The sequence below is a fragment of the Alligator sinensis genome, unplaced genomic scaffold (genome assembly GCF_000455745.1).
Source record: "Alligator sinensis unplaced genomic scaffold, ASM45574v1 scaffold13_1, whole genome shotgun sequence".
Lineage (NCBI taxonomy): Eukaryota > Metazoa > Chordata > Crocodylia > Alligatoridae > Alligator > Alligator sinensis.
In genome coordinates this window covers 3,082,743-3,095,791 of record NW_005841909.1, presented here as the reverse complement: position 1 = coordinate 3,095,791, position 13,049 = coordinate 3,082,743, and the positions used below count along the sequence as shown (strand labels likewise).

General features: G+C 43.9%; 1 protein-coding gene across 1 annotated transcript in view; it reads left to right on the top strand.

Moving 5' to 3' along the window:
* The first annotated feature begins 4,812 nt into the window (after positions 1–4,812).
* The window catches only part of ESR2 (estrogen receptor 2), a 71,301-nt gene continuing 63,064 nt past the window's right edge, over positions 4,813–13,049 (top strand). Inside the window, exon 1 of the mRNA XM_025197962.1 lies at positions 4,813–4,977. The gene's annotated coding sequence lies outside the window, so the exon portion shown is untranslated. The remainder of the gene's footprint in view (positions 4,978–13,049) is intronic.

The following is a 13,049-nucleotide window of genomic DNA, read 5'->3' as shown; positions in this document are numbered from 1 at the left end:
CGCCAAGATGGCTGCCATCTCTGTCCCTCGCCACTGATTGGCTGCTTGTCATGTGACCCCGCCCATCTCCAACAAGGGGCAGGGCTGTATGATAGATAGCCCTTACAACCAATCAGCGGCAAGGGGGCCCTGCCATGATAAGCCCATGAAAATAGCAGCCAGTCCCGCAATCTGCCTGCAAAAATGGCCGTCTGTCTCCTTAATTTGGGTAGATCTGTAACTATGATTTAAATAAAACATGGCATAAGAGTCAGAGCCATCGGAGAGGCTGGTGTGCTGATGAGGCTGAGGCTTAGAAAAAGGTGCTTGTCAGTCCCAGCCCCCCACGGCACTGGAGTCTCCTGATCGCGTTACCTCTGCGGAGCAGCTCAGCATTAGCTCGACACTCATTAGGTGACACAATTTGGAGATACTCTTCGCTGGAAAAATCCCAACTTTGCTACACTACAATGGCACTTAGCACATGTTTTACTATTGAATGCTTGGACACTAGTGTTTTTTAAGTGCAGATAACATGTCCTAGTTGTAATGTGTCACAAGACCCTTGGATTCAGCTGCGGTATTAGATTTGCTCCTATTGCAGCCTTAACAGGGCCTGCAGTGCTTTCTGGGTGAATCAGACAAGCCAAAGGGCAGGTGGCTGTGTCAATTGGTCTTACCACGGAGGCCAGGGCAGCCCTAAGGCCCTGTCTTTGAGGACCCTCTGCTCTCTTTGATTCAAGTAAAAACCTGAAGGCTTGCACTGGACAGTGGTGTAGACAAGGGCAGGTTGGCCTTCTCCCTCAGGAGATCAGGTTTTAGTTTCTGCTGTTTATGAGCCCAGCAGTTGCAGGCTACACTCATCCCTGCTTTTGAGTCTGTTTTGCTAGATGGTTGCGGTGAAAGAGAGGTGCTGGACACCAGCCAGAAGCTGAGTGCATGCAGGAGGGTGCACTGGTGTTTAGCCTCACTCCTGACCCACATACCCCAGCTCTGCCAGTGCCCCTCACTCCCAAACCACACGGTACTCTGCCCGCTGGTTCCCCTCACTCCTGACCCACAGTCCCCTGCTCCCCCCCAGCCCTGCCAGAGGGGCCCCAGCTGCCCCCGTCCTGACCAGGCCAGAGCGTGGTGGCTCAGAGCAAATCCAGCCCCAGCGCAGGCTGGAGGGCAGAGGAGGGGAGTCCTATGACAGCCTCCACCCTGGGCTGGGGCTGCCACGCTGTGCCAGGAGGCCCAGCAACAGCACACAGCCCACCTCCCGCTCCCCTTCCCCCCACAGCGTCTTCAGGGCGCTTTGCCCCTGCAAACATAGGCACCAGCACCTGTGCTGCCAGCCTGGCTACGGCCCTCAAAAGGCGCCCCCCCCATCCCCTTCCCCCTCTGTTGGAGGCAGGCAACCCCCCCGACCCTCCTACCCTGCCCCAGCCCCAGCCCCCAACCCAGACTTATTTGCCTGCAGCTCCCTGCCTACAGTCATCCCTCCCCTTGCTCCCACCAGCGGACCAAAGCAAAAACCCAGACATTTGCTCAGATTTGAAAAACCTGCCTGGACAGAGATGGAAGGACTCAAAAAGAGGACATGTCTGGGAAAACTCAGACATAGTAATCCTATTTTTCTTAGTGCATACCCCCTCCCAGATTTACCAGCTGCCCACATATCCTTACCAGAATACTTTAACCCCTTAAATGCCAATTATTATTATAATAATAAAAATTAAACTCACCATTACACAATTTCTCCTGCGTGCCCCCCAGAGATGTCTTGTGTACCCTCAGGGGTACCCGTACCACAGTTTGGGAAGCCCTGCTCTAGTATAAACCTACCCAATGCCCTGGCCAAGCAGCTTGAAAAACGTTCTCCTGGCCTCCTTGAGGAATTTAAATGTGAGTTGCCCCAGTCAGCCATATCCACGCTGTGGCCTCCTGATCCCACACCCAGGCTGTGCCCTCCTGATCCTGTACCCACGCTGTGGCCTCCTGATCCCAAAGGCTCTGCTACTCCCAAGTCCGGAGGAAATGCACCAAGAGTGGGGATGTTGTGTCTCAACATGGGACTGCTTGACAATATGAAGCTCTGTGGTGTGAAAGCAAATTGGTGCCCTTTCTTCTCCCGTCCCCCTGAGGTTGGGAACGTGGTAAGTAGAGCCTGACTTCCAAAAGTGACAATCTGTGGCCAGTGAGCAAAAAGCCTCTCACAGGTAGTTGGAATTTGACTGTTCAGCTTCGCAGGTGCATTGGTTTGTGAGTGAGCCAAGGGCTTGTTCAGAGCGAATGAACAAGACCAATGGCCCAGGCACCCAGCCCTTCCTGGATCAAGAAAGAAGTCTGCACTTGCAGGAGGAGAGATGGGTCCAGCCTGTGCAGACAACACTGGGTGGCAGCATGAGCCAGGCTGGGCGGTGGAGAGCTGCTGTTGCGTTGGACACAGGCACCTGTCTCCTGTATGCTGTGGAGGAGCTGGGTGAGGGGAATCAATTCATACTGTTTACAGATGCACAGTCATGACTCATATCTTAGAGAGGCCAACCTGCCCTCGTCTACCTCCGAAAGCCGGCAGGGAATCCTTCTCAGAAATCCGGGGTGACGTGAGGCACTCTCCCTCAGGAAGCTGGGGTAGCAGTAGTTCTTAACTTCTTATTCACTTTCTCTGGTAAACCCACTGCTGGTTTGAGCCTGACATATTTAACTCATTTTCCTGCTTTTTTTTGTGGGGCTTGTGATCCCACTTCATTGCCGCAAACATGCAGTTTGGGGTATGGTCTTGCAGGGGTCTTTTAACAGTGGGGAGTAGTGTCGACACTCCCCAAAGCAGGAGGAGGTGCGGTGCTTGGACCCCCTAACAGGCCTGAAATACATTTTGGAGAATCTGAAAGATTGGTACAGGAAAATGAGAGAGCTGGGATCATACAGCACTGTAAGGCTAATTTCATCATCATGAAAAACACATTTGGAGCATTAACCGAGTGGTGATACAAGTCCCTTGGTTTGGCCCTTTCCACTCCTGCAGTTAAATCATTGTCAACAGGTGCGTTCATCATCAGTGCTGACAACAGATGTTGGGACTACTTGGCATATTTTTCCAATTTTACCAGCAGGCTTTAATGGTATGGAGAGAAAACTGGGTCTAAAACACAGAACTAAGTAATATGATTTGAATGTACAGACAAGTCAGTTAGGCTCCGATGCTGATCTTGACTGAGCCAGGACACACAAACATGCAATGGGACAGGAATTGGAAAAGTGAATTTGGAGAATCTGCAACTTACTGCACAATACTCTGCAGAAGCAATTTGGTTTTCATGCCCACTCTTTAGGCTTTCCAGTACTGTCACTTTAATATATAGCATAAGCAAAAAACCCCCCAAACCTGTGCTTAATCTAAGAAGTCTTTTAGCTTCTAGTGTGTCACTAGAAGATTTGGTGGATTTGGGATTCAGGTGGATTTGGGACCATGGTCCCAAATCCACCTGAAGTCTATGCAGGGTTCAACTAAAAAACAAAAACCCTGAGGTACTAATAAGTTGCTATCGCCATGTAAAACCTGGGGAGGAAGGACAGGGATTTGGCACGTCAGAGTAATCTCTGCAGGAAGGGGCTTATAAAACTTCTTGAACCTTTCCCGTACCCCCACATCCCCAACAAACAGCATCCTAAAGGCAATGCTTCTTCCACAGATTGCATTTCCCTGTGCCATCATGGGCTAATAGAGTTTAGTTCCACTCTTAATTAAAGGACATGTGAGCTGTGATGGACTTTTCTAGTTGGATTGCTTTACTTTTTGTAGTAAAGTGAATATAATTAGTGATGATGGGGAAAGACCAAAGCAGCTTTGTGATGGCCTGAGCATCATTTATTCCAAGGTTCAGATTTGTAAAGGTATTTAGGTTCCTGAAAATGCAGATAGGTGGCTTGTAGGATTTTTGAAATCTTTTCAGTAAGCTGTGTGGACACTTATTGTTTTGGATGGGAGTTAGGCATGTTCCTGTTCAGGAATCTGAAAAATTCCACTTGGTACCTATAGACTACACGCTATCTGTAGGTGGCTAAGTACCTTTGAAACTTGTCCCCAAGGGCTGCTTTATATCACTTCGCTTAGAAGATTTTTTTATGGACAGAAGTGTGGCTGTAGTGCATAACTGAGATTTGCACTGTGATTAGTGTTTTTCAAAATGCTTTAAAAAATAAGAGCTAGTGAGTTCGTGGAACAATTGAGTCACCTATTACATGGTGTCCAGTTAATTTCTTTCTTGATTTGAAAAGACATGCTGTTAAACATTGCTAATATGAATGCACGTTCAAGATTAGAGAATATTGCAGGATATGCTTTTAATGAAGCTTGTAAATAGATGACCAGAAGTGTTTGAAGTGATTAAAAGTTCAAGTTCAAACCAGACTAGTTATATTGAGATTCTCCATTCACACTTTATAGGGGGAGAAAAGTTAATTTAGCTTTTAAAACCTCATCCACTGTTGCTGGTTAATTGATTATTTGAATGACTTTGGTCTGACTGAGTGTTAAACGTGTTACGTGCAAAATAGTAACGGGAATCATTGTGGTACGCTGCAAGAGTGAAATAAACCCAGGGAATATCTTTAGCTAGAAAAAGCCAACATTGTGTACAGGCGCCCTATGACAATACTTGGCTTATAAAACTACTTCAGTTCTGTAGGAGCTCTAATTGCAGGGAACAACAAGCTTATGAATTTGTTGTGTCAGAAGGAAAGGGGAGGAACTTAGATTTAGGTCTTGCCTCCACCGGGAAAGGAAACATTGAGAGTGTCTGTGTAATCTTGTACTGATGAGCTGGCATTGCGCTGCTTTATCAAGATCAGTATTTCAGATCCTCTGCCCTGTGGTGTGAGTGATGGTGATTTTAGAATGGCTGCGAAACAGAAGAAAGGGAAACTAATCCAGAAATGATGGGTGAAATGCTAGCTGGCATTTAATGCTGTGAGATAAACCCAAAGAGCAGAAAACTATTCGATATCAATCAGGTATGTGGTGAATCGGGTTACATATATTTGTTAAATGTTGTAAAAACTGATAGCCACTAGGTATATCAACAGTAAAATACTTCTGTGCTGTGATCTCATTTCATTTATGGTTTAAGAGGCTTATCCTTTTACAAATTATGGTTTCTAAAGTATGATCAATGTGTGTTGGCTTGTGCAGATAAAAATAATCCTTAAACAGGTTTATCCCTCCAAAAATTCTTTGGTTTCTCGTACCATTTCCAGGACTCTGGACTATAGAATCTTGATTCTTTTTCTTAAGATGTTTTTAACAAAAGTTTATTAACATGGCACTGCTGGAGTGAAGCAGAGGTGAATATTTGCATGCAAATTCTAGGAAAACAAATGACTTGAGAGTTTCTTTACGATAACGCATTGTAAAAGCCATTTGCTAAGGTGGAAGAGTCTGATCCAAAGCCTAATGGATTAAACAGGAATCTTTGACATAAGTGGCTTTTGGATTGGACCCTTCCTGCACTGTGGTGCATTGAAGCTCCAAAAGACGTTAGGAGCCTCCTTTTTCAATCTTTGTTCTTTCAGCCACTCTATTTGCCTAAGTGATTTCCCATTTCTGTTGTTCAGTGGCTAAGATTTCACTGCCAGGTGTCTGCTTCATTTTTTTTAATATACAGAAAATATCTTTGATATTGGAAAAAGCTTTCCCAAGTAGACAAGAGAGGGCAAGCCTTGTTTGTTAAGGGTCCTTTAAAAAATTCTAAGATCCTGGTGTTATAACTGGGAATATAATGCTAAATCTAAGATAATACATTTATTCTGAATTAATATTAATATGCAACTGTATGAAGCCATCATTGGTAAGCAGAGATCTTCATAGAAATCAATTAGGTAATCTGCCTAAAAAAAACAGTGGAATCATCTAATCTTATTATTAGACCCATTTAATAAAACTTAAAGTTTGGAAAAAATAAAATGCATATAGAAATGCAGTCGAGTCTGATACAGACATCACTGTTTCATAAAACCAATGACATAAAAACCCTGAAAACAGCACATAAAGAATATAGCTGTTCATCTAAGTAAAAAAAGTTTTGGTAGGATTGACAGCACCCAGAGAAGCAATCTTTGTAATATTAAGCGATACAGCCTCAGAATCTGAATTGCTGGGTATAATTAGCAATCTTATTTCTTTTCACACCCCTGAAATTATTTTTGCAACCACAGATATCTCTTGGAGGAAAAAGAATAATGTGGAAGGGTAGTATCTTTTAACTGGTATCTTTTACATTTCCGATTCCCAGCACACAATGGTCAGTAACTACTTTTCAGGTTTTAACAAAAGTTCCTGTGAACTGTATCTAGTTAATGTTATTTATATGCACTAACTTAGCAAAGATAGATGGTCTATTCAGTCTCTTTCCAATCATACACAAAATGTCTATGTAAGATTGAAACCTGCTTTTCCCCGTTCTTTTCAGAGTAAGGAACAGAGCTAGCATTGGCATACTTAGACTAACAAAATTACATGCGCCCAGACAATAATAGATTCCTTCCTTATAGATTTTTCCAAAGGGAAAGGGGGAGCAGGGGGGAGGGAATAGCAAAAAGGAAAGAGGAGAAGGGGTAGTGATAGCAGTAAAAAATGCTACCCAGTGTGGGATTTGAAGCTGATCTTGAAATTCAGAGAAGTTAGAGAAGATACGTTTAAAATATGATTATGCTTCTGTTAGATCCTTTGATTTCCCAATATTTTCATACTTTTAAAGCTTAAGTGAAGAAATAGTTGAAGTGTTCAACAGAATAACCCTAAGGCATTTCGGTTGTTTGGGTGGCAGGATTTCCAGATGCAAATATCAGCCCTTATAGGTGTATTTAGGTGACAATGAGTGGATGAAGTACAAAAATATGAAACTATTGGAAAGCTATTTTTGCTTCAGGCTTCTTTAAGAGAAACAATACACACACACACATGCAACAGCTTACATTTTGGTTTCTTTAGTTAATGCAGTTTTTAATGCTGGTTCTTGAATGCCCTTCTCTTCCCCACTCAAACACATATGAGTAAAATGGACAGCTAAGAGAAAGGGATAATGATTTCAGAGGAAGAAGGTGATATGAAAACTCATTTTCCCACACTCATCTTCCTCCATACACTTTCATGCCTGTGAGCAGCTTGCTTCTGCTATCAGGAGGAAGTGTCCAGAGAAGGGTGTGCCAATCTAGTCCCCAAGGAAAGAAAAATATCAGGGCCAAAAAAAGAAGAGAGTTCCCAGAATAACTCATTGACTCAGTCTGTTGAGACAGTGGCCACGTCCAGACATGCAGGCATGTGTGGTTTGTAGCATTGCAAACCTCTTTGTGGCACCACAAACCACACGCCCAGACCATTAAGACGTGCCCTGTGCTGCAAATCTGCAGCATGGCGGCAAAATTTGCTACCACGTTTTCCTGGTAGCAAAAAAACCCCCAAAACCTAAAAAAACCCACTAAGGGAAAAAAAGCAACAAACAGAGGCTTGGTCCTCCAGGGAGACACTCTGGCTGTTGGCCAGAGCATCTCTGCTATTTCATTTGTGCTCCAGCATGGCGGGAGCAGGGAAAGGCAGTTTGTCTGAAGCAGGACAATTGTCCCTCACCAAAGCACACGTGCAGGGGTGTGAGCTGTGGCACCAAGTAGTGGCACAAATGTGTGCTGCTGCTGCTATTTGTACCCTTGGAAGCACATGCCCCTGCACATCTAGATGCAGCCAGTGAGTTTTAATATTATACCTTTTGGTTTCGTATTTTAGCAAACCAGAGGTAATACATAGGGAAGAAATGGGGCACTCCTAGTCCCATGAGTCAACAGCAAATGTCCTCTTGGAGTAAGGTCGGGATTTTACTCATTGCTTTTGTCAGATTTTTTTTTTTTTAATTCCAGGAATGTTCTGTTGAGAGAGAGATTTGGTATAGCACTGGCAGTCATTTGGTTTCTTTGCTGTCAATTGTCAAGCAATTTTTAAAAATAAAGCAAACAGGTTAAAAATGTTGAAATTAGCTGCATTTCATCGTGGAGTTCATCTAGGTGTTGCATGTAGAACAGAGGCACTTTGTTATTTTTTGTAAAGAACCCCCCCAATATTAGTTTTATTTTTCATGTAACATGACTGGATCAGAAAGATCATTCCAATTAAAAATGTATTTGCTTTTAGTTTGCCTAGCTGAGAAGCGTATGCAAATAATCAAAGATAATTATTACAAAATTGAGATTTCAAGCTACAAAACGTGTTTAGCAAGCATCACCACATCAAAAGGTATTTTTAAAGTAATTTGATGCAATTAAAGCAAAACTGAGGTGCTAAAGTAAATTCTATTAATTTGTTCAGTCTTGACTTTCCAAGTGCTAGAGCTTTAGCTATAAATGTTTTCCTGTGCAAGTGATATTTATCATAGCCTAACGTACCAAAGTAAATTGCAGTACACTTGCATATGAAATTAAATTACAATTGGAATTTGAAATTAAATTACCCCTAAAACATTTATATTTCACGTTAGATGGAAGCATTTGTTTTTATCATAATGCCTTGACAGTGTTTGCTGTGCGTGCCGTCTGGCTTCTACTGCACAAGAATTAAGAGATTTTACAGTTGTACCTAACAGTTTTATAATTTGTATAAAACTTGATGTGACTTGTGCACATCTGTTTTTTATAAATGTCAAGCTGCTTTCCAAAAAGACATATCTAGCATTTAGGTGGCCACATGAAAGTAGAAGATTGTTAATGCATCACATCAAAAATGTATGGCAGTCGTGCAGGAAGCCCGGTAGTGAAAGACTAGGCACCTTGCCTGTAATAGTCCTTCCTCTGAAACAGGTAGTACAGATCAAAATACATTGAAACAATGTTGACTGGTATGTTTTGACACATCAAGGCTCTAGGACTTCATTGTTTAATTAAACATGCACACTAAAAATGGTAGTAGAAATGATTTAAAGACTACTTGCAACTGAAGCTGTTTACATCATTTTTTTACTTCAAGTAGTCAAGGTGTGGAGAATACAAAATCTTCTTAAAGGCAGCTTATCTTTTTAGAAGAAGTGGCATCCCTCATTGGTCTGATGGAAGTGAAGGTGGTGGTATCCTTCCCTATTCAGTTCCCCATCCTGAAACAAGTGTACATTTAACACAGGCTACTTCACCTGGAACCAGGAGAAGTTGTCCGAATTATAGGACTACAAGGAGATGTTTTCAGCAAATATTTTTAAATGCCTCGAGCAGTTATATTTAATTTGGCTGATGGAATGGTGATAGACATCCAAAGGTGTCCGACGTAGTTCAGCTGGGAGCAGGGAAATGGTTGAAAGAATCTCACCAAAAAAATATAAGTTCAATTCTGAACAGGAAAAATATAGTAATTTACAAGAATATTTTTACATCTTATTTTATAATGGGATTCTTAGTGGGGAATAAGATGGATAATGGCGAAGAAAGGCGCTTATTCATAAGGTCAACAAGAGACAAAATCTACAGTATGCTTCTGTCCCAAGTCTAGCTAAGCATTCAGGGGTGAAATTTTGGGCCTACTGAAGCCAAATTCTGACTTCTAAGGGACCAGGATTTCACCTGAGGATGTTTTGAAGCTATTGGAGCAGATCTTCTACTGCTGTAAATTGACATGGCTGCGTGGAAGCAGATGGAGTTAAACAAATGTATGCCAGCTGAAGAGGTGCTCCATTCTCTCTATCCACCTGTCTACTTAAGTTATTTATAGAAAGCCAGTCATCAGAGTAGCTAGGTGCTGGCTTGCATCAGGCCGGCAAAGCCTGCTTCATTACCCACTGAAGTCAAAAAGCTTCTCACCATTGGCATCAGTGGGGTCTGAATGAGATACTAATCCCTCATGGTAGGAAGTCTAAGGACAGGGGTTTTATACCCTCTCCTGTCTTGAATGGGCACTTTGGCTTAGCTGTTCTTCAACTTTGAGAGAATATTGGTAACTAGGTATTCATTTTCTTTACATATACTTTCCTTGGACTGTTTTCTTTAATTTTTTCCTTAATGAGAACTGGAGCCCCTGGACAGATGTACGTTGGATGTGTTCCAAGTTCCATTCCAGTTTGAAGTTGGGAGGGGGAGTTGGAGAGCCAATGAGCACTTGCCTGTGCACTCAGTGGTCCCCCAGAGCTTGAGCGCTGTGCAAGGAATCCTTTGTCCAGCCCCCTAGTTGGATGGCAGGAATCCAAACATGCTCCTCAGCCTCTGGAGCCTGAGGAGACCAGAGACTGGGACCTTTGGATGCTGCACAAATGATTTGAAACAATGGGGGCTAGCCTTTTTGGCAGGTGTGCCACAAATTAACGATGCACCCTCCCCACATGCCATTCCGATCCCTTCCTTCTACCAATCTCCTGCTCTGCCTCCTGCCCTATCTGCTGCTATTCTGCATTTCTTCTCCCTGATATGCTGTGCACCACACACACACACACACACAGAGGCTGCTCATACCACTAGTGGCACTGGTGCCACAGGTTGGTCACCCCTGATTTAGCAGATCTCCAGAAGACTAGAGGGAAGGATTCCTTGCATGTCTCAGGTTCTGGAGGACAGATGAGCACAGAGGACAGCACTCATTGGCTGTTCATCCCACCATCTCCCTCTCCTTTGTGGTGGGGGGAAGAATATAGCATTGTGGGATGTTGGAGGACAGAGTAACCCTACTAGTTCACTCTCCGTAGAGCAGTCATTCTCAGTCTTGTTAGCCCCAAGGCACTTCTCCAAAATTTCTGAATTTTGCTGCAACCCACGTGAGAATCACTGAGCTACAATCTGAATTCAGAAAATATATGGAGGGGGGCCTTTGGGCTAAAAAGGTTGAGGACCACTGATTTAGCTGGTGGCAGGCCAGGAGTGTGGGGGCAGGACCCTGTCTCTTCCACTATCTGCCCTCTCCACTCCCTATCTGTCCCTGAGGGGGCAAGGTTGGCCCTGACACTGAGGCTGCTCCTTTGGCATTTCACACACTGGTGACCACCCCCCATGGCCCCTCTCACCGGCCCTGGGGGCATGGGAGGAGCAGAGGGAATAAACTTGGCTGCAAAGCCTGGCTCCAGCCCTACATCCGCCCATCCACAGCGGAGTCTACTCCTGGAAGTGTGGGGATAGCTGGCATAGGGGCTGTCATGGAGTGGGGAGGGCAGCAGTGGTGGCAGTCTTCAGAGGAGCAGCCACGGGTGCTGCTGGGGTAGCTGGGGCAGGTGCCAAATGGGGCAAGGAGAGCATTTACCTCCAAGACAGTTGAGAATCCCAACTGAGAATCACTGTCATAGCACTCCCAGGATGTCTGCGTACTCTTCAAACATGTTCCTTCCTTTCAGAGGGTCATTTTGAAGCACTTTGGCCATTTTTGAAGCTCCTCTTCAGCCAGCAATATCTGTATGCTCACTGTCTGCAGCACTTCAAAGGCATTTGGCGCGCTCTAAAAGTTACATCTGTCCAAGGCCTAACACAATCATCAGCATGTGTGAAAACCCACCAACAGTATCAGCTACACTGATTTTTACTAGATAGCTTTGTACTCAGAATATAAAATGGAATGCTGTTTGAGGTGCCTGATCTATTTTCTGCATGCTACCGACATATGTACCATGTGGCTGTCTGTTTGTATCATTTGTATCGCAAAGGAAACCGATGTAATGTTCAACAAAATTCAGCCCCTGTGCCAATTTGTTCCTACATACTGCCAGTAACAAAAGGAATTGTTATTCAGTAACCTGCTGAGCTGTGTAAAAGGGAGATTGGGGGAAAAGGAGGCTGTTTTACTACGTTCCTTTGCCCTTTCTCTTGTTGCTATAGGTCCAAGCTAGTCACTCAATTTTGAGTTGTCACATTGATGAATTTACCATGCTCTTTGTACTATGCCAAATGTCTTGCTTCTGTAAAGACTCAAGGGAGTTTTCAATTGAAGGAAAATGACTGAGAGGTAGTGTGTACATGTGGGTGTGTGGGGAGGGAATCCTGGGTTTATATGAAGTGGTTTTAGACCAGTCTGATACAGTGAAATGTCTGTAGAAAAAATAATTAAACCCAGATACTAGCAGATACTAGGATTTTGCCTAGCTGGGCATAGATCTCAGTGCTAGCAAGGAGATATACTATGACTGCAGACCAAGTGTTAACTCTTTATTGCTTTCAATTATCCAGTGTCTGCCTTCAGAAAGAACATTCTTTTTGTTAAATTGTGGATATGAAATCATAAAGAGCTTTCACTGCACAGAGTTCCCCACAGAAGAAAATCTGAGAGAATAAAGCAAACATGGCAGGGGTTAATCCCCCCCATTAATACATTTTTCAAAGGTGCTCAGATAGCTGAGGTGATAAGGTAAATACAGGAATCTAGTGAGTCATGCCCACAGTATTGATTAAAATAAGTGACTTTTGTTACGAGCTTCAAAAGAACTAATGGAGTTGTTCTTCCCAAATAATTAATCCCATGAAGTACACCGATGTGTACAGATGCCAGTTCTGTGTAAAGAAGAATTGCACAATGGGTTTAGCAGATCTTTCTCTTTCAGCAAAACATCTAAAATCTCTGAATTTCTAATATTCTGATTGTTCTCTCATTCCATTACTGCGATACATGTTCACAGTGCTCTTGTGTAGTTTCATTGTCTGTTGAGAGCAGAAAAGTAAAAATCTCAAATTGTTCTTGTGTATATTGGTAAACCTGAACTCCGCTTATAGTAAAAGTTGGGGGACGGGGGGACTACCGCCACTGCTGGCCCGCTGAGCAATCCTTGCAAAGCCAGCAGATCACGGCGCTTCAGGGAGCCCACCCCTGCCCCAGCCCTGGTAAAATCTGTGTGCAATGAAGGAGCCCCCCAGGAGGCACTTGCCTGCCTGTACACTAATGCCAGGAGCTTGGGGAATAAGCAGGAGGAGCTCATCCTCCTGCTCAGTGCAAACAATTACGATGTCATAGGGATAACGGAGACCTGGTGGGACTCCACCCATGACTGGACCACGGGGATAGATGGCTATACCCTGTACAGGAGGGATCGTGTAGAGAAAAGGGGCGGGGGGGTAGCTCTCTATGTTAAGGAAAGCTACACGTCCCTGCA